Here is a 24959-nt window from a genome sequence, read left to right on the forward strand (position 1 = left end):
GTAGGTTAGTAGTTTTAATAGTCTATAAGTCTATGATCTGCTATTGTGTCATAAATACCATTCATGAATGCAGTCTTAGAAGCATGAAATATAAAAGATGTTGAAAGTTCAGTGCTATTTCTAAGGTAAAAAAAAATCCATACTGATAGAAAATGATGTCTTCGATGAGTGAATTAAGTTTGGTGGTACTTACTGAGCTCAGGAGTCTGCAAGTGGCCAGGGATCCAGGAATAGAGCTTTTATGGCATTACTGGGACATTCTGCTCTGAAGTCACTTCACTTCCCTGGATGTCTCAGTGGTATATAATCTGGTTACTTCCTGAAGAGCTTTGCTAAGACCCAGATGTCTGGCCCTGCCTGTCCACTGCAGCAGTACCAACAGAGTTATCTCCAGGAAGAAGTATGTTAAAACCTCTCTTATACTGAAGGGTGATTAAACAGAAAATAGAGTTCAGTCAATTACCATACAATGAAGACACATGTGCCCCCCCCCAGTCCAGGTCAAGAAGTAGAACGCAACCAGCACGTGGGAGCCCCACATGCCCCTCTCCTGGTTGCTACTTCTTCCTAGGCTTCTTTTTGAGATCACTCTGTGTATTCCTCTCTGCTGGTGCTATCAGAACACCACTGGAGTTCAGCTGGGAGTCCTAGTGTGCAGTTACATACTTAAGTCTCCCTCCCACTTCTTAATAAACTCTTAACCTTTAAATAACTTTAGATTTGTAGAAAAATTGCATGGATATGGTAGAAGTTCCCATGTGCACTTTGCCCAGATTCCCATAGAGTTAATGTTTTATGTACCAAGCTACATTGTTCCAAGCCAAGAAATTAACATTGGGACATTACTGTTGATCAAACAGCACACTCTCTTCAGATCTCACCACTTTCCAACGAGTGTTCTTTTATTGTTCTGGGATCAAATTAAGGGGTGTACATTACAGCTAGCTCCCTTTGTAAAAGCAAATACTTGCGGGAATTAAGAGAGCTGGTGGATCATTGGAGAACAGCACCATGTGACTGTGGTTGCCTTGGAATACCACATAGCCAGTCTGTGGATGCCTTGCTACATCATATTGCTACATCACTCTGGGGACATAGCTTTATATTTTTAACTTTTTTTTAAGGAGAGAGAGAGAGAATTTTTAAAAAATATTTATTTTCCAGTTTTCAGTGGATACGACATCTTTATTTTATTTTTATGAGTAGATGAGGATCGAACCCAGCCACCCGCGCATGCCAGGCAAGTGCGCTAACACTTGAGCCACATCCCCAGCCCTATATTTTTATCTTTGAACTTGTTATAATCAGCTTTTCTGTTGTCATGACTAAAGGACCTGACCAGCACAATTGTAGAGGAGAATAGGTTTATTCAGGGGCTCATGGTTTCAGAGGTCTTAGTCCATAGAAGGCTGGCTCCATTCCTCCAGGCTTGAGGTTCACCAGAACATCATGGCGGGAGAGTGTGGCAGAGATCACACCATGATCAGGAAGCAGACAGCAAGGTGTCCGCTTACCATATACAAATATATACCCCAAAGCCATGCCCCAATTCTTGCAGGTTATGAAAAATGCCATAACTTTATTTTTTATGGCTAAGTAATATTCCATTGTGTATATGTACCACATTTTCTTTATCCATTCATCTGTTAAAAATCACCAAATTTGGTTCCATAGCTTAGGTATTATAAATTGTGCTGCTATAAATCTTGATGTGGCTATATCATTATAATGTACCAATTTTAAGTCTTTTGGGTATATGTTGAGGAGTGGGATAATTGGTTCAAATGGTGGTTCCATTCCAAGTTTTCCTGAGGAATCTCCATACTGATTTCCGGGGTGGTTGCACCAATTTGCAGTCCCACCCGCAATGTATAAGTGAACCCTTTTCCCCACATCCTCACCAACATTTATTATTACTTGAATTCTTGATGATTGCCATTCTGAATGGAGTGAGATGAAATTTCAGTCTAGTTTTGGTTTACGTTTCTCTAACTGGTAGTGATGTTGAACATTTTTTCATATGTTTGTTGATGGATTGTATTTCTTCATCTATGAAACATCTCTTCAGTTTCCTACCCATTTATTAATTTAGTTATTTGTTTTTTGGGTGTCAAGCTTTTTGAGTTGTTAATATATCTGGAAATTAATGACCTATATGAGGTGCAGGGGACAAAGATTTTCCCCCATTCTGAGGGCTCTCTCTTCATAGCTATAAATAAGCTTTTTACTTTGGTGCCTTCCCATTTATGGATATTTGATTTTACTTCTTTCACTTGAGGAGTCTTGTTGAGGAATTCAGTTCATAAGTTGACATGGTGGAGATTTTTGAAGATTTCTCCTTTCTAGGTGCAAGGACTCTGTCCTAATTCATAGGTCCTTGATCCAGTTTGAGTTGAGTTTTGTGCAGGATGAAAGATATGGTTTAATTTCCTTTTAGTAAATCTGAATTTCCAGTTTTCTCAGCACCATTTGTTGAAGAGGTTCTCTTTTCTCCAATGTATGTTTATGGTGCCTTTGTCTAATATGAGGTAACTGTATTCATGTGTCTTCTATTCTGGATCATTGGTCTTCGTGCCTGTTTTTGTGCCAATACCATGCTGTTTTTGTTATTACAGCTCTGTAGTATGATTTAAGGTCTGGTATTGTGTTGCCTCCTGCTTCATTTTTCCTACTAAGGATAGCTTCCCATATTCTGGGCTTTTTATTTTTCCAAATAAATTTCACAACTGTTTTTTTCTATTTAATCTGAAGAATATCATTGGGATTTAAATTGGTATTTTATTAAATCTGTATAGCACTTTTGGTACTATGGCCATTTTGACAATGTTAATTCTGCCTATACAAGAACATGGGAGATCTTTCCATCTTCTAAAGTCTTCTTCAATTTCTTTCTTTAGTGTTCTGTGGTTTTCATTGTAGAGGTCTTTCACCTCTTTTGTTAGATTGATTCCCAAGTATTTTTTTGAGGCTGTTGTGAATGGGATAGTTTTCCTAATTTCTCTTTCAGGTGATTCATCATTGCTGTATAGGAATGCAATTGATTTATGGGTATTAATTTTCTATCCTTCTGCTTTGCTGAATTCATTTATGAGTTCTAGAAACTTTCTGGTAGAGTTTTTGGGGCCTTCTAAATAAAGAATCATGCTGTTATCCATTAGTCCCCTATCAGGAGAAGCTGACAAAGATTTTCTACCATGTGGTGGGCTTTTTTTCCCCACATTCTTAATTTTTTCCTTTCCTGTGCAAAAGGGACACAGGTGCCTGGGAATATAGGAAGGGCCTAAGGAATCTGTCAGTGTCTGCCCCTTACTCACTAGGATTTTCCCTCTGGTGGAACAGCAACAAAGGATGACGGTATAATATTGGTCATCGCTGTCACCCAGAAGGCTCAGGTTATTGCTGGATAGTGGATAAAGGGGACACAGAGGTGATCCAGTATTTCCAAGCTCCACAGCCTGGTAAGGACATGACAGCCAAGGCTCCACACCCTCAAAAATGAAGGTGTGAATCACTGCACCAGGCACGTGTCTTAGTAGAGCTGAAGTACTGGCAAGGAATGAGGAAATTCTAGACAGAATGATAAAGGAGAGAAGTAAAAATAGTATCCCAGCCGGTGGCCAGGATTAACAATGGGGCCCAACTCATTCCATTTAACCTCCTGTGTTGTGTTTCTAGAGATTACAATTGGCCTCTCCCTCAGAAGTTCAGAGTGAACCTAAGGTGGGCATAAGTGGATCTGCATAGTATGTGAGGGGTGGACTTAAGTGGGCACTGTTGGTGCTGCCACATCTGCTCTGTGCTCCTTCCCAGGTTGGTTGCAGCTGTGGTGGGCAGTTCCATGTGGGCTAAGATCGTTCTCACAGCATCCCTCCTTGTGCCTGCACCACACCTTTCTCCACTCTTCTGCTTTTAGGCCTTCTCTAAATCTAACAAAAGTCAGTTCCTGTGCAAGTGTAGCTGGAAATTGCAGAGCTAAAACCCTGGAGCATCCAGAACCAATGGGGATAAAACCAGGGAGAAGTCCCCCAACCTCAAGTTTTTCAAGCAGAATTACAACAGGCATTCCTTCCTGCTGATAGAGGAGGTATCCAGCCAGCCCCTTGGGCCTACAGTGAAAGCTTTAGCAGCACACCTGTACATGGGAGTTTCTTCTTTTCCTACCTCACCAGCTTACCTCCCCAGTTTTTTAATAAACTACCTGAATCAAGCTCTTCTCTTGGCTCTTCTTTCTGGGGAATGTGAACCAAAGCACTCTCTCATTAAGACAGAAACAAGAATGTCTCCTGTGCTGTTCACCTGTGCAATGCTGTCCTTATTTACCAAGGAGATGTTAAAGAATCAACACGAATTCAGAGCTAGTAGAGAAGTTCTGAAAATGTGCTGAGTGAGAGATTTATTTATAAAAAATAATTTTACATTATAATAGCAATATCTAATTAAAAGTACAAAAGAAGACAAGATTATATTCATCATAGTTATCAAATCATACAATAATAGTGAAATAAATCACAGTGGCCAAAAGACTATTCATATTTATGAATGCATAAGATCTTTAAGAAATTTTAAGAAACATTGAAGGATATAAAACAAGATCTGAGAAAATGGAGACTATCTTTCCGATGTTTTAAAGATGTCAGTTCTCCTGAAATTTACACAATTCTCATAAATTTTAGTACACTTTGTCTCCTTTTTCCCCCCAGGAACCCATATACCTTATTCTAATATTTATAAACAAAGGCTTACAACAGTACCTTAGTAGATTTGGGAAAACAAAAAGAAAACAAAGAGAAGCATCCCTTTACTGCAAGTGGATATATGTTACTTAAGACATAGTAATAAAAATTGTGTGAGAAGAATCACAGATCTATGTAAAAGGACAAAGAGTTCAGAACCAGACACATGGACATGAGTATTAAATATATTGGTGACACTATGACCTAGTAAGGAAAAATGACTTATTTATTAGAGAATATTGGCCAAACTGCCTCAATTTATGGAGAAGAACACCTATGGACATTATACAAAGGCATTTCTACAGAGGAACTCTTAATATGCATTAAAGGTGAAAGGTAAAAACCATAAATTTAATGAATGAGAATGTTGTAACGTTATAAATATCTCTTTTTAACTCCCCAAACTCAATAAGGCAAACATTTAATGGATTTTACTCTGTGATAATGAAGGAAACATTGCACTTTTACCAGATAGATTAGATATTAACGATGTCCAAAATTGATATGGAATTTCACTGTGTTCCAAACATTGCTTATATTCATTAGTTGCTAGGGATTTTTATTTTAAGTGAGAACTCTTTCTGAAATGCACATGCACATAAAGTGCATGTGATCTTAGCAGATGATTAAAAGAATTAGTATAAAGATTAAATAAATCTTTGTATACTAAAAACACTTAGAACTAGACCTAGCTTCTGACTAGCTTCTGAAGTGTAAGCCACTGTCATTATTGTTATTATTTCTGCTACTATTGTTATTGTCATGTAGTATATGTCCATTTTTTAGCCTTAGGTTTCCTTTCACTTATACATGGATAACATTTTTTTTGTATGTTTTAACTAATACTAAGAAGAAAAAAATTTGGGGGATGGGTATCGGGGATTGAACTCAGGGACACTCTCCCACTGAGCCATATCCCCAGCCCTATTTTGTGTTAAATTAGAGACAGGGTCTCACTGAGTTGCTTAGCACCTCACTTTTGCTGAGGCTGGCTTTGAACTTGTGATCCTCCTGCCTCAGTTTCTTAATCTACTGGGATTACAGGCATGTACCATCATTCCCAGCAAAAAGAAAATATTTGAAAGTGACTTGATGCAAACACAAAAGCCAAATGAGTATTTGGGAGTGTGGTGAGAGAAAGAGTAATGGTAACAAACAAAGCTAACTGAAAAGCAAAATCATAATTTACTGAAATTATAGAGGGTCATTTCTATGGTGGGATGGTGGGTAGGATGAACATAGATCTATAAATGGCACAGCTCAGACACATTGTCACATTCTAAAATGTATAACAAAAATTAGCAAAAGATTGTCTATTACTGCTGAAGTAAGAAACACTAGTGAACGTTCATTTTTATACTAAAGTTGATCTTAATTGATTCAGATGAAAGGTAAAGAAATGTTCAAGTGCTAGCACTTATAATCAAGATAGACATGTCAAAGTTGTTACAATCTTGACTGTATAACTGACTTATGAGTTCTGTTATCTTACAAAGTGTATTTTGATGTACATAACTTTAATTTTCTTCATGAGATATTTGCAGGAAATTTTAAATTGTATGCTATTGCTTTTCACTGAAGATATTTTCAGGGTGTCATTTCCTGCAATAACTTGACACATAAAGAAACACAAATTAATTTTTTTTACTAGTAGTTCAAGAAAATATCATTAGCAAAATCCCAAATAAATACTTTTCTCCCCTACTTTCATATGTCATGCCAAAGCCAAATATGAAGTACTGAGTTAGTCTCAGGATTATTGTGATTAACTGAAAGCTTACTATAAATGCCTCTTCAATTTATTGCCAGAAAAGTTTCACTTTCCATATTAGAAAAAAAGTTGTAAATAGAAGTAGATGTAAAAGAAAGTTACTTCTAGACTCTTTGGGGGAATATCAAGATCTATAATGTGAAAGAAAGCAAGGACTATCATTAACATGCTTTTAAAATAGAATTAAGGAATTTGATGCATTCCACCCTACCACAATGATTATGTTATCTAGAAATTCCTGAAAGAGTATACTCGGTGAATTACTTATCTCTTTTAGCACATAGTGCAGTATAAGGACAAAAGATAATCTCACAGTTTGAAAGGAAGAACTCAAAAGTGGTGAAGGAGAGTTTCAGCTTTACAGATTGTAATTGTTGTTGCCTGTTGCTGGGAATTCAACCAATGACTTAAATTACACAAAAAAATTAAAACCACCACCACAGCAGCAACAGCAGTAACAATACTTCATGAATGTAGCTAGGGAAAGATTGGTGGAGGCGATCCCCCACTCACTGTCTTGACAGGGTCACAGTGAGAAAAAGTGTTGGCAAAGCCGCTCTCCCACTGTCTTGACAGGGTCACAGTGAGGATGAATGCTGGCAAAGCCACGCTGGTTGGTGGGTAACTGAAACCATGAGACCCTTTTTTATGTAATTGGGACTTTGCATTTTCATGCTTATGTTTCTCACGGGAGGCATGAGTATGTTAAATGCCAAACAAATTAAATTTCAGATGGCTAGAACAGAACAGGTAGTTCATGCCTTTGAGGCCGTTCTACCCACCCCTCAGCATATCAAGGACAAAGTAAAAGGCTATTCTTTTATCTTAGTACATTGTGGACAAGCCTAATTATGGACAACAATCATCCTCTGAAAAACAAACTCTTTGAGAACTAGTGCACCTTGACTGAAAAATAAATTCTTTGAGAACTAGTGTACCTTGACTGAGAAACAAAGAAACCCTTCGAGAAAGCAGCTCAACCAGTTCTATGAGAATAAATTTAGGAATTAATTAAAATAGCTTTATAAGACACAGTTTTAGAATAATGTAAGAAATATTATTTTATTTAGATTCTTAAGTTTAGAAATTCTTAAGTCTTTAGTTGTATAGGTTTCTGATATGTTTTAAGGATGATTCATAAACTTTAGGATATTTTAAATATAAGATTTAAAGGGACTTTTTTAGATGGGAATTTTGAATTAGAAATAAAGTACAAGTGTACTTTAGGTTAATGATTGGTTAGGAGACTTAGAGTCTGGTTATGTAGTTTGGCATTAGTTAATAAGAAAATAACATATCTTGGGAAAAATAGTAAATCTTGGGAAAATCTGAAGAATGTAAATTAGTGACATATTTTATTAATGATTCTGTACTTTTAATAATTATATAACTGAAGGTCACATCCTGGAAAAATGTAAATTAATGTACCCTCAATCATGGTTAAAGAAATGTCATGTCTTGGCAAAGTTTTAAATTATATAATTAATGACGTATTGTGAATCTATAATAATGAGAAAAATTGTAATAAAAGGGGACCCAGGGAAAGCTTCTTTAGCTCTCTCTCTGGAGATTGCTCGAACAGAACGACTCCTGTCTCATCTTTTCGCCGACGCCACTCATCCTTCAGGACTCCCTGGACCCCGCTAGGGCTGGACCCCAGCAAAAGATATCTATCTTGTCTTTGTCTTCATTTTAAGGTAATGATGGCTCACCTCAAGCTAACGGCAAATCATTTTTATCATGGCCAATATCTTCATGTTTATAGAATCTTGTTCTGTAAAAGGAATCAGACATCCCAAGGCTTCCCATCCCAAAGGACAATCTTCCTCCTCAGACTTCCTTCTACTCTTCTAGTATTTATACTGCTCAAATTTCTATACAATTTATTAAATGAAATGTCTCAGTCTTTTATTAGATACAAGTTATTTTACAAAGCAATGTGAAGAACCTAAGAAAATATAAACCATGCGCTCAAAACGTGTATAATATGGTTGAGAATTAGGATATAAATTTTGTAATACATGACTGAGTCATTCCTAGTCATTCATTCATTCATTCCATAGGTAACACCTACTATAAACAGTTTGCCTCTAATCACTTCTTCACCCCATCCCTAGGCCTAATGGTTTTAAAGGTATACAATAAATGCCTATTGTCTAAAATAAGTAACATCCATGTTTTGCACTCAAACTGACGGCACGAAAGATTATAGTGCTTTCGTATAATTGAGCTGCGAATTTTTCTTGCCAATATACAATTTTATAGGTGTCACATTAGGAAAATTGTCCCATCTTCCTATCAAAATAGAAATATAATCTCTAGTTCTACTATTTTACACATTTAAAAGACTCTAGTCAGCTATTAGGCATCACTGTCTTCTCTGGTACAGGAAGAGTGGCCACACCTAGAACCTGAACCTCCAGTACCCATGCATGCTCCAGCAATAATGAAGTATATGGATTGGAATGTCCCCCAAAGGTTCAATTTGAAATCATGTTTCACAATGCAGGAAGATTCAGAGGTGGGGGCTTTGGGGCAATGATTGCATCATGGGACTCTAATCCGTGGGTTAATTCATTATGTTAGTCAGTTTTTCATCACTGTGACCAATATATCTGACAAGAACCACTTAGAGGAGGAAAGGTTTATTTGCACTCAGAGTTTCAGCGGTCTCAGTCTATGGTCAGTTGACCCTATTGCTCCAGGCCTAAGGTGAGGCAGAGACTCTTGGCAGAAGGGTGTGATAGAAGAAAGCTGATCATCTCAGGGAAAACAGAAATTATATTGAGAAAGTGAGTGTCAGGGACAAAATATAAACCCCAAAGGCACACTGCCAGTGATCTACTTCCTTCTGTCACATCTTAACTCCTCCAACCACATCTTATCTGCATATAGTTATCACCCTAATCCATCTCTCAAATGGATTAATCTTCTCATTAGGTTAGAGTTCTCATAATCTAATCGTGAGTTTCCAGTGGTCACCCTTATCCAAAACATAACTTCCATCAACTGGATTGGTCCATTGATAATAAAATGTACTACTGAGATGTGAGACTAGGTTGGAGGAAGTGAGTCTCTGGGGGCATACCCTGGAAGGGCTCATCTTCTCCCAGTTTCTTCCTCTGTGTATTTTGCTGTTTTCTGACTGCCATGAGCTGACCTGCTCTCCTCTGCCATACTCTTCTTCCATGATGTTCTGCCTCACCTCAGGCCCAGAGCAATAGAGCTGGCTGACCAGGGACTGAATCTTAGGAAACTGAGAAAACAAAACCCACAAAACAAACAACAACAAAAACCCCTTTCCATCTCTGAACTGTTCTTGTCATGTATTTTGGTCTCGGCAACCAAAAGTTAACAAACACCAAATAAAGGTGGGGACAATGGCAATTAAAAAATGCCTCTTCTTTGTCAGACCTCTTTTCTCTCATCTTAATGTGCTAAAGAGTAGCCCATTAAGGTGATTTCAGGTGATCCATATTGAAAGCAGAATCTGGTGACATGACAGCCTCAGGGCAAATTCAAATGGAAGGAAGTGGCCTTAGTGTGTCAAGTCATCTAAAATTCTGGGGAGGAAGCAAAAGACAATCTCAAGATATTCTATATAGATAGACATATTCTAAAATTTCAGTTGCTTTCCTGTCATTATCATCTTCTGATTCTCCCTGGAATCATTAGCAAAAGTTCAATAAAAATTAAAATAATTGGCATTCACTTCTAGGAATAATTATGATATGCTTTAATGTGGTAATTTTTCAGCAAAAGTTGTTAAATAAAAGGACTAGAAAAACACTCTAAAAAATAGAGTGGAATTTAACCCCCAAAGTGCTGACAAAATATAGATGTTATGAGAACATATCCTTCTTCTTTGTGGAAATAAATGTGCAGGGAGTCCACATGTATGACATTTGGGTGTTGCTGAGATGACATCCAAAGTGAACTCCAATCCCTGTTGCCTTGTTCTAAATTTTTGTACCTTTTTTTTCTTTCTTTTTTAAAAATAGAACCTCTTACAGAGAGTGTTATATTTTTTATTTATTTTGCTCATTTTTTTATGAAATACACGTTCCATAAGGACAAGGTATTTGTTTTGTTCATTGATGTGTCCCCAAAGCCTAGAACAGTATCTTTGCACATAGTAGGTGTCATTGTGGACCTGGTACATGTTTGATGGTACCTTGGTATCCGTCATTCTTGTCCTGTCACTACTGTCACTAATACCTTGGGAATCAGCTGAGTGAAGGATACCCTGGGAAAGGAGTCAAGGTTTGATAGCTGAGGGTCCTGGTGATGGAGCATGTAGCTCTGATCATCCTTATGATGGTGAGAGATTAGAAAATGTCAGTGCTTTTTCTGAAAGATCCTAGAATTGGAATGCAGTTGGACAGATTTAGATTCTTCCCAAGTCATAATATTCTAGGATTTTAACTCTCTTCCCCAAATCGCTTTGTCCCTCTAGCCTTTTTATCCCTGCTTTGCTACTGACCTGGATTTTGAGTACCTTCATTTATTCAGCTGCAGGCAAGGGTTTCTTGGCTTATCACTAGAAGAGGATGTACAGACGTTTGCCAGAAATGGGAGGTTGTGTGCCCTCAGTACACACCTGTCCATACTTACTAGGCTACTGTTGGTCTTGAACACTGAAAACTCAAAATTAAAAGTTGCCCTGGTTTCTAGTTCCAGTCAGGTATTTTTCCTGTGCCCAGCAATCTGGGAAACTTTTTCCGCTGTGTTTCTTGACAATCTAGGTGATAGTCAGATCAACTCTAAATTTTAATTACTCCCCAGTGACTACTCCCATTGGAATCCTTTTCACTTTTATAAATGCAACTAATTAAAAAACAAATCAAATAAAAAACGAGAACAGATGAAGTCAGTAGCATACCTGTGGCAATTACAAACAGGATCCCTTCTTGGTAAGATAAGGTTTATAAATAGATCATTCTTATAAAGATGAGAAACATTCTTTTCATCCCATTTCATAAATATTTCCTTACTGAATTCTCATCCATTTTTAGTCCCATTTTTGAGCAAGTATCCTGAAACTGAGGTCAATTTAGTCCCAAAGCTTTTGATGGCAGAGTTCAGAACCCACCCCAGATCTGCCTGTCCAGGGAGCCTGTGCCATCAGCCTGAGTTCCCCTGGCTACCTTCCCTGGGAACTGTCTGAAATCAGGGACTGTATGATTTGAGAGCCACAGTGAAAATTGCAACTAAAAGTGAACAAGTCCTCCTGGTGCCCCACTGTTTGGCCTCTTTCTTCCATATAAAATGCCCAATTCCTATCTTAGAGGTGTTTTGTGATGGAGTGTGGGGAGCCACTCCGAATGACTTGCGCCTTCCATCCTGAAGCGAGAGGCTTAGACCATCACTACATTTCTTAGCGACTTGGGAACTTGGGGGTTGTCCTGGTTCAGGAAGTTGAGGGCGTGTCTTCAGATGTAGATGACAGGCCTTGGGTTGAATTACACTCACCTGTCCCTTGTAACCCTGCCCCTTCTGACCTTTTTCAGATGGAACTTTCTAAGAACAAGGGTCCCCCCAATAAAAGCCCACTTCCGAACGTGCTGGCTCTCTCTGGCCAGCCTCGCATGACACTCTCTTGCTCTCCCATTTGGGGAGCCTGAGGCCGAGAGTGGAGAAGCCATCCTGAAGCTTGTGTAAAGGTAGAGTGTGTGTCCGTGTTTTATTTGGTGTCCCTAGAAATTCACACCAGCTACCTTAAGTTCAGCTGCCCGTATGCATCAGGGGCAGCAAGGGAGAAATGAGGTAATGCAGGTATGAACAGGGGTGAGCATAGAGAAGTGATTAAGTAAACCCTCTTATTATTGACATCAGGTGAAGTAAAATATTGGATTAAGGGCACGCTCATGCTGTGCAGGAACTAGAAAAAGCAGCACAAGAAAGCCTAATCACTCTCAATCTGTAATAAATATCTTTCATGATTTTAGATCCTTTCCTCTTAATTTCCTGATTTTTACTAATTTTGTATCTTATAGGGCCTCATATTAAAAAAGTGTACACTAGAGGTAGAAAAGAATTTGGTCACTGAAAAGCTATTTCCTGCCTTGTACTTTAGCAAATGTGTGTTCTGGGTGACTCAGTTCTTCAGGAAAGGATCTAGATGACCGGACAGAATGCGCTCTGCAGAGCTTAGAAGGCAGCTCTGCCACAGTGACTTCCCAGAGGCAGAGATCCCAGACCCACCCTGAGACAGCGTGAGAGGGTGGCCCCTGTCTCTATAATAATTACAATAAATCAAAAATATTCTTTCTTAAATACAAGTTATTGAAGGTATGCATACTCATGTACACAAAAAATCTGTAAATATGCACATGTATTAATACAAAACAACAACAACATACATTTGAGAAAGATGGGCTTTAAGCCAGACAGAAATCTGCCTCACCAGCTCATACTTTAAACACTTACACTTTATAGGGAGGTTCTCTAAACCACTAAAAATAGAACTCTTGGATGAGCCAGTGATCTCATACTAGGCTTATATACGAAGAAAATGAAATCTGATTATTAATCTTATGTCTATTGTGGCATTATTTACAGTAGCCAAGAAATGGAACCAACCAGTGTCCATCAACTGATTCATGGATAGAGTAAACATGATATATAGTTGACAAGTTCTATCAGTTAGGGACCAACCCTTTAACACACAAACTTTTTGAGGACATTTAAGATCCAAACCCTAACAGTAGGTAAAAGGAAATCAGGGTTTGACTCTTGGTCATGCTCCTTATTGCCCATGTCAACTGGCAGGTGGCTTCAACATTATGCTCTTCAGTTTTCTCCTCTGTAAGATGGGATAATTAGCTATACCACAGGATTTGCTGGTGCATAAACAAAAAGAACTAAAATTCATATAGTACAAGGCACCACCAAACACTTATGAATGTCCACTAATGGTGCTTCTTCTTCCATAACTGGGCTGCTACAACACATCTACTACAAATTTCAGCACACTATCAAGTATGGTCTTATGCTGAATCTAATGATCATAGTTGTAATATGGTGAAATTCCTATAATTACCTGGATAAAAAGCTTCAAGGAGATGAAATATGTTTTACATTTCTTTGGACCACTATGCTGAGAACTCAGCAGATTATTAATATTTATGTGATTCTATAAAAATATTCAGAAATTAAAAAAACACATACTATACCATGTACTGAATTATTTTTGTGTCCAACACCTCTAGCAATTAGAGAAGTGCAAATAGAAACAACACTGAGATTTCATCTCACTCCAGTCAAAATGGCAATTATGAAGAATATACGTAACAATAAATGTTGGTGAGGATATGGGGAAACATGTACACTCAAACATGGTTGGTGGGATTGCAAATTGGTGCAATTACTCTGGAAAGCAGTATGAAGATTCCTCAAAAAACTAGGAATGGAATGACCATTTGATCCAGCTATCCCACTCCTTGGTAAGTACTCAAAGAACTTAAAATCAGGATACTACAGTGACACAGCCACATCAATGTTTATAGCAGCACAATTCACAATAACTAAGCTATGGAGCCAACCTAGTTGCCCTTCAACAGATGAATGGATAAAGAAAATGTTGTCTATATACACGATGAAGTATTACTCAGCCATTAAGAAGAATGACTTTATGACACTTGCCTGTAAATGGATGAACTGGAGACTATCATGCTGAGTGAAATAAGCCAATATCCCAAACCCAAAGGTTGAATGTTTTCTCTGATATGTGGGAGATAACTCACAATAAGAGGGAAGGGAAGAATAGAAGTTCAGTAAATTAGACAAAGGGGAATAAAAGGAAGGTAGTAGGGATAGAAAAACAGACAGTGGAATGAATCCGACATAATTTTCCTATGTACATATATGCATATACCACAAGGAATCTCACCAGCATGTACATCCACAAAAATGAGATCCTTTTATTCCACAAAATGGATTATACAGTCATGTATAACTAAAAAGAACCAATAAAAATCATTTTTGGATTAAATGCTAATTATTAAATCTCTCTTTCTTATAGCCTACTTCCCCTTTCAAATATATGGATAATTTTCAAAGTATGTGAACAGGTAATAGTCATATCAACTTATGAGTTTAGCAGGTTTGTCACAAGCAAATAATTAAGTAAAAATATATGAATACACACAGTGTGTGCAATGTACCAGGAGAGGTAAGAGTGATTTTCTTTTCCCCTAGTTAGCTTCCCTCACCTATCATCCATCCTAGGACCCAAAGAAGTTAGGAAAAGAACAGTCTTCTTCAACAGTTAATAGGCTCCCCACTTCTCAAACTAGTACTTGAGTTCAAGGTTTTGAATTCTAACTCATTCACATTCATTGAACTTGTACGGACCAGGAAGATGAGCAAGGGGTCACCTTTTCCTACAAGAGAGAAATTCATAGTGTCCCCAAGTGACACTGAAAGCTTGGTCCTGATTCAATAATGAGAAAAAGGAAAAACAAGTTTTATTGCTTCGCTGGCCAAGGAGAAAGGCAAAGGAGTCATGTGACACAGGCTGCCATTCCAACTGCTAAGGGGACTGTTTTACAGATATTATCAGTAAATGTAATTAATGTTAACCTTTTTCTTCAGAGAGCTGTTTTCCCAGTTTCAGGTCTGGAGTTTCTTTGTTCAGGTGGGCAGTAAAAGAATGGGCAGATAACTCAGCTTAGGATGGGAAGAATGTAAATCTTGTTTTGTATGCAGTTTGGGAAGGAAAGAGAGAGTGGAAGAAAGAAAGAAAGAAAAAAGCCTGCTAACATAAGCTGTCAGTATCCCAGCAGGAAGGTTTACATTCAGAACATAAAGTGAAGCCCTAGGATGTGAAAGGAACCCCTGTTAAACACAGGGAGTGTGCTGCCCGCCCAACTCCCACCAAATGTGGGAGGGATGCAGGTACAGCATGGGAAGGTACAATACCTTATGCAGATTCTTGTGATTCCAGAGTCAATTGTTGGGACATGGCTGACATGAAAGGGTGAGGAGTAAAGTCTTGCAACCCCAACTGAGTGATTAACTTGAATGCTTCCAATTGTGTGAATTAGAATGCACTTTGGATTTTAAATTTGTTGACTTCTAAATATGGCACAGTTATATATAAATACAGGAACTTTAACCACTGATTTTTTTTAAAAAAATATTTTCCCATCGTGCTTAAGACCTGATATTGACTTTGGGTTTTGAAATTCTCAGGATCTGTGTTGGCTTCCCTGGCTTCACTCAGAGTGAAGCAACAGCTTTTTTGGGTATGTGTCACCAGCTGCTGCACAGTCAGAAACGACATTTAATCAGCAAACAAGAACTCTGTCATCAGGGCCCGGCCCTTTGCCAGGCTCTGCACTGTCCCAGATATCTTTAAGTGACAGTTCTGTCACAGAGAAGAGGTGTCCTTGGAAAGGGATCTGCGGGGTTCCCAGAAGAGAGGCAGACCTCAACTCAGGGCCAGGGGAGTTCTTGGCATATGTGTCACAAAAGAATTTCAGCCTGAGCCACACAAAGGCATAGACAGAGGTTTACTTAGGAAGGTAGGCACCCATTCGAAGGAGAATATAGGCTATCTCGAAAGTGAGAAGCCCTTACTTGGGCTCAGTTCTACATATTCCAGTAGACAACTACTCCTTGTAGGTGGCAGATCAGCGTCGCCTAGATTTGGAGTCAGATGATTTGCATAAGAGTTTCATCTTTGCTGGAGGCTGAATTATTTATTGCCTCTGTGATTCATGACAAGGGTCTTGGTGTCTTGGGATGCTGGCTAGCTGTTATCTCTCCTGAGCTAGAAAATTAGCATAATAACATTTAGGACTTTTATGAAGCCAACTAAAGAAATTTAAGAGAAGGCATGCGCACTGTAAAATGTAATGAAAATGTGACTGTTAAATCAGTTTCACATGCTGTGCTGTCCCGCCCTGTTGCAATCATGTATCCATTTTTTTGTGAGTTTTTCATTTCCCTTTGAAAAAACAGGGAGTTTTTGCGTTGTCCCTGTGTGCTCTGCGACATTCTTCTCCATGACCCAGGCTCTTGGACCCGCTTATTGCAGCCTGACAGGTGATGTAACCCCTTCGGATTCCCCTACCCCGCCGACCAAAGGAAGCCAGCCCTCGAGGGAGTGGCCTCCATCCGCTCCCAGACCCTGCAGCCCGTGGTGAAGCCGCCTCCTCGCCGCTCGACTCTCAGTCCGCAGCCCTGAGCCAGCAGCCAGGGGCTTGCGCAGGCGCTGCCTGGGGCGGGCGAGTGTCCGCCAGCAGCGCCGAGGCCCGGTGGGGTCCTCCAGGGAAGGGCTCTGCCGCTGCTGCGGGCGGTGACCTGGGTGCGCACAGACCGCGTCCCCAAAGCGCAGGAAGGAAGGGAGAAGGTAGGCATGATGCCGGAGACGTGTCGGTAAAACCGAAAGCGAATCAAGTGAGCGCTGATGCACAGGAGGCTGTGCTGGCGCCTCTGCTGGAGGCAGAAAGGAGAGACAGCTCTGACCCAGAGTGCTGGTCAGACTGGCTCTTGGAACAGGGATAAAGCCAGCAGGGGTTGCAGGAATGGGCTCAGTGGAGTCTAGGAATTTTCACTGGCATCCATTTTCAAAGGATGTTTCCTTGTGCTGGGCAGACAGGCCTTGAACGAGGAGCATTTGCAGTCCTACTGGACCCAGGTCCAGTATGACCAATCTTGCTTGTGGGTTCAAATGAGCTGCTGCAGCTATGAAGAGAACAAACCATACTGAACAAGTTAAGGGATCCGGGAGTTTGCCTTTAGCCTTTTGCGGGGATCCCCTAACAGTTCCATTCTTCATTCTTTTATGTAATTTATCCTGAGAGTTATTATGGGGAAGGCATGAAGGCATCCGGCCCTAATCCTTTTTTCTTTTTCTGTTCCTTTTCTTTTTTTTTGGGGGGGGGGGTGGTGGTGATGGTGGTGGCGCTGCAGTACTGGGGATTGAACCAAGGACCTCCTACATGCTAGGCAAGTGCTCTACCACTGAACTACACTCCCAACCCTGCCTCTGGTTTTTGATGTCCTCAAATTGATTTGAAAATGTTAGCGGGTAGCCAAGAACCTATACTATATTTTTAGTAGATGACAGGCTCAGTGAAGATTCTTGGAATATATCTCCTTTTTTTGGGGGGGGGGGAGGGGTGCTGAATATCTCATTGTCCCTTTCAGATCTTCTATTCACATACTCTTAAGGGTGCTGTTTTTCATGGGGATCCCTGATGGTGTTAGGGAGACTCAGGAAGGAGGCAGCCTGGAAAGGGTGTTTGGGAAAAGCTCTTTAGGAATTGCATAGTACAAATGATTGACATCATGATCAGAAGGAAGCTGCTTGTTGGAGCTGTGTGGACGGTCCAGGTGACTCCTCTCAACACATAGGTCAAGGACTGCATTGTTAATGATCTGCCTTTGAGCACTTGTGTCTTGAGACCACAGCCCGTGGTCACCTAAACTGCAGTTTGGCCAGTGAGTAAATTTGTGTGGCAGGAAAGGTGGGTGTGTATTGTATGTACATTTTGTTAGAAAAGAGCACTCTACTAAATGCAGTGACTTGATTTTGTATTTCTGGAGTCCTAGGCCAGAGGCCATACTCTCCCAACAAAGACTAGTCTTGCCCTACCAACCAAATGGAAAGAGTAATGGTGGAAAGCCAGGTAGAAACTTTAATCAGTAGAGTTACACTTGGAAGACACAGGGGATTAACATTTCTAGCCCTGTCTTTGGGGGTAATGCATGAGCTTGTGGATTATATAGACATGGGGAACCATAATCAAAATATCTTGGTGAAACCATGGTCAGATCAGTCATTATCTCAGGATTGGTCAGACTGGACTTGTCTAAGAAAGTGGCTGTTGCCCAGGGGCCATTTCCACTCATCACAAGAATTTTATTGATCAGATTTGTTGTTACTGGAATCTAAGGTGACTGACTCAGAGCAAAGAACACAGAAAATGGAGACAGAGATGCCAAACTTTTTATCCTGCATTTAGTTGCCCGTTGGTCACTTGCAGGCACAAGTGAAGAGTCTAAGTTATTATTACATTTGTAGCCACTGGCAGTTTCATTCGAAAGTGAGTTTGAAATACAAACTGAATTCAGAATATTGTCAGAAAACAATTTGGTGGTGAAAATGATTCCAGTTCTTTAGTGTGTTATGGGCAGGCTCTTTAAGGTAAATCTGGTGATTATCTCCAATGTGCGAAGATAAACATTGGTATGGTCTAGATAAAACTTACTATGCAGAGTTACTACAAGTAAAGGAGAAGCTTGTTCGGAATAATATTTTGAAATGTTGACTTTTAAAATAAGAAATGTATTCTGTTTCTTATTCCCAGGTCATAGCATTTTTCTATAACTCTGGGAGGTTTGCTAAAGAGATATTGGGTTCCCTTTTGTAATTCTTCTGTATATAATTGAATTTTCATAATTAACTTTTAAATTTTAACTGCATGTTGCAACTTATATTAAAAATAATATTGAGAAAGTTCAAGTACAGAAAAATATAAAACCAAAAATTAGATTATAAGTCTTATCAGTTAAGGAAAAAAATGTATATCTATATATCTATAATATTGTCTCATTTCATTTGCTTTCTTAGTAATGGAAATGTAAAAAGTCACTCCTTTTACAAATAAAAATACAGATTCATAGTAACAAATGTTTATTGGGCATCTTGTTCCGGGCTCTGAGCATTACGTACAAGTTCCTTTAGGAAATATTCTTTTATATAAGATACATAGAAATAAACACACATATAGTATCTTTTTCTGTATTTATTGTCACTAAGCATCCATGAAGCCTTTGAAGTAAGCTGAAGTATGATAAGCAGAAAATGGACAACAACTTAGACTGGGAAGCTGCCATGAGGGAGCACATTGGAATGGACACAAGCAGAAACAAGGTCCCTTTGCACTTTATAAAACTGCATCCTGGTGGTCATAACAAAAGGAAATGATTAGTTACATAGTTCAATGACCATAAAGGGATAAACACTGTGGCTTTTCAAAGAAGTTTTCCCTGGCATTTACTTTTGTGCTTTCTTATTAGTACATTAGACTTATACATTATAATTGGGTTTAAAATCATACATGCATAAAGTTTGATTTATTCCACTTCAGTCCCTGGTGTCCTCCCCATTTCCTGACCCTCCTCCTTCCTCCTATCCTCTTTACTCCACTGGTCTTCCTTTCACTCATTTATCTAGTCATTTTTGATTAGTACAGCAGAGTTGGAAATACATAAAGATGGAGTTCACTGTGGTATATTTATACATGCCCATAGCAGAATTTTGTCAAACTCATTCTGCATTTCTTCTGCTTTCCTGTCTGTCCTCCCTTGGCCTCAGTCTCCTTATATAAATCTTCCATATATTTTCATGATATTCCATCCCCTTCATTTCCCCCCTTATTTTGTTCTAGTTTCCCCAAGTGGAAGAAAACATTTGATCTTTCACTTTCTGAATTTGACTTATTAGCATGATGTTCTCCAGTTCCACCCATTTACTGGCAAATGCCGTCATTTCATTCTTCTTTGTGGCTGAGTAATATTCCATTGTGTATATCCACCACATTTTCTTAATATATTCATCTATTGGTGGGCATCTGGGCTTTTCTATAACTTGACTATTGTGAATTGTGCTACTATAAACATTGATGTGACTGTATTCCTATAGTATTTTGATTTTAGCTCTTTTGAATAAATTCCAATGAATGGGATAGTGGGGTTATATGGTGACTTCATTCCTAGTTTTTTGAGGAATGTCCATACTGCTTTCCAGAGTGGTTGTACTAATTTGCAATTTCACCAAAAAATGTGTGAATGTACTTTTCCCCTGCACATCCTTGCCAGCATTTACTATTATTTAAGTTTTTGATAATTGCTGTTATGACTGGAGTGAGATAAAATCTTAGTGTGGTTTTGATTTGCATTTTCCTGATTGCTAGATATGTTGAACATTTTTTCAAATAATTATTGGCCATATTGTTTCTTCTTCAGAGAAAGTCTATTTAGTTCATTGAAGATTTATTGATTGGGTTACTTTTGGGGGGGTATTAAGTGTTTTCGAGTTTTTAATATATTTTAGATACTAATCCCCTATCAGAGGAGTAGCTGACAAATATTTTCTCCCACTCTGTAGGCTCTCTCTTCACACTTATAATCATTTCCTTTGTTGTTCAGAAGCTTTTCTGTTTAGTTGGATCCCACTTATTGTTTCTTGGTTTTATTTCTTGAGCTCTAGGTGTCTTGTTAAGGAAGTTAGTGCCTGCATGTATGGAGTGTTGGCTCTGTTTTCAGTCTTGCAAAGTTTCTGTTCTAACTCCTAAAGCTTGATTCATTTGATTTGACTTTCATGCAGGGTAAGAGACAGGAATCTGTTTTCATTCTTCTACCTATGGATATCCAGTTTTCCCATTTGTTAAAACACTGTCTTTCCCACATACATTTTTGGTACCTCTTTGTAGATTTGTCAATGTCTTCCGTTCTATTCCATTGGTCTTCATGTTGATTTGATGCCAATAACGTGGTTTTTGTTAGTTCAGCTCTGTAGTATAATTTGAGATCAGGTATTGTGATGCCTTCTGCATCCCTTCTCTTGCTCAGTATTGCTTTGGCCATTGTCGGTCTCTTATTCTTTCAAATGAATTTTAGGACTACTTTTTCTAGTTCTGTGAAGAATATCATTGGTATTTTGGTGGGGACAGCATTCAATCTTTATAATCTTTTGGTAATGTGGCCATTTTATTAATTGTGCCTCTCCAAGAAAATGGGAGGTCTTTCCATTTTCTAAGGACTTCTTCAACTTTTTCCTTCAGTGTTGTATAATTTTCCCTGTGGAGATCTTTCACCTCCTGAGTTATATTAACTCCCAAGTATTTTGTTTTTCTTTTCTGGTTATTGTGAGTCGTATAGATGTCTTGGTTTAATTCTCAGCATGATCAATGTTGTAGCACAGAAAAGACTTGATATGTGAATGTTGCTCTTGTATCCTGCTATCTTGCTGAGGTCATTATCAGCTTTAGAAGTCTTTTGGTGGAGTATTTTCAGATCTTCCTTATATAGGATCATGACATCAACAAACAAATAATTTGACTTCTTCTTTTCCTATTTGTACTCCTTTTATTTCCCTTTCTTGCCTGATTGTTTTAGCTAGAGTTTTAAGGGCTATAGTGAATACGATTTGTGACAGTGGACATCCTTGTCTTGTTCTTGGTTTTAGAGAAAATGTTTCAGTTTCTCTCTGTTCAATATGATCTTACATTTGGGTTTGCCATATAGCCTTTAGAATGCCATGGTAGTGCCTTTTATCTCTAGGTTCCCCAGTGTTTTTAACATGAATTCCTGTTGAATTTTATCAGAAGCCTTTTCTGCACCTATTAAGATAATCATATGATTCTTGTCCTTATTCTATGTAAATGGGTGAAATTACATTTATTAATTTGTGTATATTGAACCAGTCTCATATCCCTGGGATGAAAGCCACTTGATTATAATGTACTATATTTTTTATACATTTCTTAATGTATTTTGTTAATATTTTTAAAGCATTTTTGCATCTATTTCATTAGGGATACTGGTCTGTAGTTTTGTTTCCTATTTTTAAATTTGTTCTTTTTAGTTGTACATGACAGTGGAATGTATTTAGAAATATTATACATACAAAGAGTATAACTTCCCATTCTTGTGGTTGTACATGATGTGGAGTTACACTGATCCTGTATTCATTTATAAACATAGGAAAGTTATGTCTGATTCATTCTACTTTCTTTCCAATTCTCATCTCTCACCCACCTTCCCTGCCCTTCATTCCCCTTTGTCTAATACAGTGAACTTCCATCCATCCCCTATTATTGTGTTAGCATATGCATATCAGAAAAAATATTCAACCTTTGGTTTTTCAGGATTGGTTTATTTCACTTGACATATTAGTCTCCAGTTCCATAGATTTACAAGCAAATGTCATAATTTAATTTTTCTTTATGACTAATAGTCCATTGTGTATATATACAACATTTTCTTTATCCATTCATCTGTTGGAAGGTACTTAGGTTGGTTTCACAGCTTAGCTATTGTGAATTGAGCTGCTATAAAAATTGTAGTGGCCACATCACTAGAGTATACTGATTTTAGGTCCTTTAGGTATATGCCAAGGAGTGGGATAACTGTGTCAAATGGTGGTTCCATCCCAAGTTTTCTAAGGAATTTCCATATTGCTTTCCAGAGTAGTTGCACCAATTTGCAGTCCCACCAGCAATATATGACTGAACCTTAAAAACACTGGGGAACCTAGGGATAGAAGGCACCTACCATGGCATTCTAAAGACTATATGGCAAACCCAAAGGTAAGATCATATTGAACATCCTTGCCAACATTTATTGTTAGTTGTATTCTTAATAGCTGCCATTCTGACTAGAGTGAAGTGAAATCTCAGTGGAGTTTTAATTTGCATTTCTCTGATTAATTAACTGGAGATGTTCAACAGATTTTCATGTTTGTTGACTGATCATATTTCTTCTGTGAAGTGTCTGTTCAGTTCCTTAGCCCATTTATTGATTGGTTTATTTGGGTGGTTTTTTGGTGTTAAGTTCTTTATATATCCTGGAGATTAATGGTCTATATGATGTGCAGGTAGAAAGATTCTCTCCCATTCTGTAGACTCTCTCTTCATGTTCTTCATTGTTTCCTTTGCTGTGAAGAAGCTTTTTAGTTTGAGTCTTGATTTTACTTCTTGTGCTTTAGGAGCTTTCTTAAGGAATTCAGTTCCTAAGCTGACATGATGGAGATTTAAGCTTACCGTTTCTTCTGGTAGGCACAGCATCTCTGGTCTAATGCCTAAGTCCTTGACCCACTCTGAGTTCTGAGTTTTGTGCAGGGTGGGAGATAGGGGTTTAATTTCCTTTTGCTACATATGGATTTCCAGTTTTCCCAGCACCATTTGATGAAGAGGCTATCTTTTCTCCAATGTATATTTTTGGTGCCTTTGTCTAGTATGAGATAACTGTGTTTATCTGGGTTTGTACCTGTGTCCTCTATTCTTACTAAGGATTGCTTTGGCTATTCTGGGCCTCTTATTTTCCCAAATGAATTTCATGACTGCTTTTTCTATTTCTGTGAAGAATGTCATTGGAATTTGAATGGGAAATGCACTGAATCTGTATAGAACTTTCGGATGATGATCATCAAGGCAGCTATTTCATTTCTCTATACTGATTTCTAAGTTTCTGGAAGTGGAAGTGGTTGACAAGTGCAGGGCCAGGAAGAGCTGAGGACACACAGAGGCCACTTTCTTCCCTTGGGAGTTCACTCTGAGGCTGTCACCAGACTCTGCTTTCAGTTCTGCTCTCCTGAAGTCTTAGTTCTCCCAGCTGTTCTTCAGCATATCACATGGGAAAGCCTTCCCTCTAAAAGCCAGAACAAAACTGGGATGCCCTCTTTTACCACTTCTATTCAACCTCATCCCTGAAAACCCTCGCCAGAGCAAATTAATCTAACAAAAGAGATGAAAGACATCTACAGTGTAAACTGCAGACCACTAAAGAGAGAAATTGAAGAAGACCTTAGAAGATGGAATGATCTCCCATGTTCTTGGATAGGCAGAATAAATATTGTCAAATTTGCCATACTACCAAAAGCGCTATACAGATTTAATGAAATTAACTTTAAAATTCCGATAACATTACTCATAGAAATAGAGAAAGCAGTCATGTTGTTTTGTTTTCTGAATGTGAATTGTTATCTGGAAATATACAGGAGAAATGCGGGCCTGAAAAAGTCTCACCCTGATGATAGGGAGAATAAAGATTATCCTGGAAGGAGGAATTTTGTGACCCTCACACAGACCAGATCCCAGAACTCAGAATAAGAATGAGTCCCCCTAACTACAAAATCTGAGAAAACGTGTTCTCATTAGAATCGGCCAGCATGGGCCAAAGTGACCCAGAATTATCTTGTATTTTTACAGTGCTTCTTGGGGACTTGGGAGTCTGATACAATCCAGCTATCAAGTCAAAAGTCAAGGGGTGGACTTAAGTGTGACTCTTTGACAACTTCCCTGGGACCCCTAAATAAAACTGGAAGGCAGGAGGGGCATGCCGTCCTTCTACAGTTTAGAGGAGCCACTCTTCCCTTGATTGTGTCCCCCTTTCCCTTTTCTAATCCCTTCTAATAAACTCAGGCCTGCAACTTGGAGCAATGGGTCTGAAAACTAGTGAGAGAGGACCACTGGGGCTACCTTGGCTCTGGGGCAGGCCCTTGATCTGCAACAGCAAGACAATTTAGTTACCTCTATAATATGTTAAGAAAACAATCATGATTTAATTGGATAAACTATTTCTCATGAAATTCATATTGCTTTTAAAAGTAAGTTATTGAAATCTAATATTTATTATTTTAAGATTTATTGATAGGTGAAGCATACATCAAACCTAAAAAACTTTCAAGGTAAAATTTTAACTTAAAAATAAAACGTGTT

The 24959-nt window shown here is 38.6% G+C and overlaps 1 protein-coding gene across 5 annotated transcripts in view; it reads left to right on the forward strand.

Moving 5' to 3' along the window:
- The first annotated feature begins 16664 nt into the window (after window positions 1–16664).
- LOC143406466 (broad substrate specificity ATP-binding cassette transporter ABCG2-like) overlaps window positions 16665–24959 on the forward strand; it is a 54688-nt gene continuing 46393 nt past the window's right edge. For 2 of the 5 annotated variants that reach the window (XM_076865201.2, XM_076865207.2), the window contains exon 1: window positions 16665–16861. The gene's annotated coding sequence lies outside the window, so the exon portion shown is untranslated. Of the gene's footprint in view, window positions 16862–17953; window positions 17982–19374; window positions 19391–22708; window positions 22830–24959 lie in introns of those variants that run through there. The other 3 variants (XM_076865203.2, XM_076865206.2, XM_076865209.2) reach the window with 3 other exon arrangements.

The sequence above is a fragment of the Callospermophilus lateralis genome, chromosome 8 (genome assembly GCF_048772815.1).
Source record: "Callospermophilus lateralis isolate mCalLat2 chromosome 8, mCalLat2.hap1, whole genome shotgun sequence".
Classification (NCBI taxonomy): Eukaryota; Metazoa; Chordata; class Mammalia; order Rodentia; family Sciuridae; genus Callospermophilus; species Callospermophilus lateralis.